Source organism: Perognathus longimembris, chromosome 12 (genome assembly GCF_023159225.1).
Source record: "Perognathus longimembris pacificus isolate PPM17 chromosome 12, ASM2315922v1, whole genome shotgun sequence".
Classification (NCBI taxonomy): domain Eukaryota; kingdom Metazoa; phylum Chordata; class Mammalia; order Rodentia; family Heteromyidae; genus Perognathus; species Perognathus longimembris.
Window position 1 is genome coordinate 39,903,515 of NC_063172.1, and position 1,379 is coordinate 39,904,893.

The following is a 1,379-nucleotide window of genomic DNA, read 5'->3' on the forward strand; positions in this document are numbered from 1 at the left end:
GGTGTGACATTCTATTGGAGCCATGGGGAGACACTGCTGCCTGCTGCTTGCTGCCCCTGCCCATTTCATTTGGGTTAAGATCAAAGACGGCCTGACAGTCATCTGAAAGAATCTACATCTTCACCCTGAGCACCTCTACCATGGTAAATTCAAGCTGCAAAAACTCAGGAAAATGTAAAAATATTGGTAAAGAAAACTTTGGGAAAGGGATTTAAAAGGTAAGGACTGTCTTCAATTGCCCCAGAATGTTCAAGTAAGTCGCTGATGGTATGATTGGGGATGTGTTAAGTTTTATAAGACACAGCTTATAAAACAGTATAAGGAAAGACTTTAGAAAGAGAATTGGGGAAACAAAAATGATTTCCTTTAGATTAAAAGGTTTTGGCATGTTGAAAATGAGGAAGACAATCCCCAGAAAGTTTAAGTATGTAGCAAATGGTATGAGTATGTCTTAAAATTGGAACTTCTGAGTAAAGTTGGTATGTAATCAAGTTGGCTATAATATAAATTGGTTTGCAGCTTTTGTAAAAGATCGGGTGTATACCGTTCAGCTGATGGTACTTAGACAACAATATCAACCCCTAGATCCAACTCGTACATTGAGAGGACCCCATATACTGATGCGGGCATCTCAGAGGAACCAAGATTGGCTTCTTAGTCTCCTGAGAGAAGGGGAAAATGTGAGACCAAAGTGACTCCATTTTGGAAAAGAAGTATCCATGTTAGAGTTAGAGCTGATTCTGAGAAGTTAAAAATACAGCTACTAGAAAAAACACAACTATTTGCCCACCCAAACTGACCAAACAACAGATAGGGGCAAGGTGCAAACAACAGATACGGGGCAAGCTGATATAGCCAGGGATAAACCATTGCTGTTTAGAAATGTGCAAATGGCCCCTTACCAGCCTGGTTTGAATATATCAGGCATTACTCAAGGCCGACCAGTAGGATGGCTGCCAACATGGAAAGCCCCCCAAAGTTGTTTGTTCACCTGTGTAAAAAGTGTGTAATCCTCTTCCTCAGGGCCTCATCTCTCAGCTGCATCTGGTGAGCACATTGGCCCGAATGTACATTCGCTAATAAACAGCACCTTTGCTTTTGCATCGATCTTGGTCTCAGTGGTCTTTGGAGTCTCTGGATTCTGGCATTACATGCACACACAACTTTTAAAAAAAGAAGAGAATTTTACATTAATATCTTTATATTTCAGTTATTTATAGATTGATTTAAAATATTCCCCGTTCCTATAAACCTAAGGGGGAAATATTTAGAGGTTTCGCCTATCTAATTTATATCTGAATGTATGTTCCAGAACCTAAATAACCTTATGAAAAGATGGATTTTAGTGAACATAAACTTTCCTTTCAAAAACTCAACAT

The 1,379-nt window shown here is 39.3% G+C and overlaps 1 long non-coding RNA gene across 1 annotated transcript; it reads left to right on the plus strand.

Moving 5' to 3' along the window:
- The first annotated feature begins 253 nt into the window (after window positions 1–253).
- LOC125360762 lies at window positions 254–458 on the plus strand. The gene is made up of 2 exons (XR_007212801.1): window positions 254–288; window positions 328–458. It is a non-coding gene; the product is annotated as an uncharacterized LOC125360762 (long non-coding RNA).
- Window positions 459–1,379: the final 921 nt, after the last annotated feature.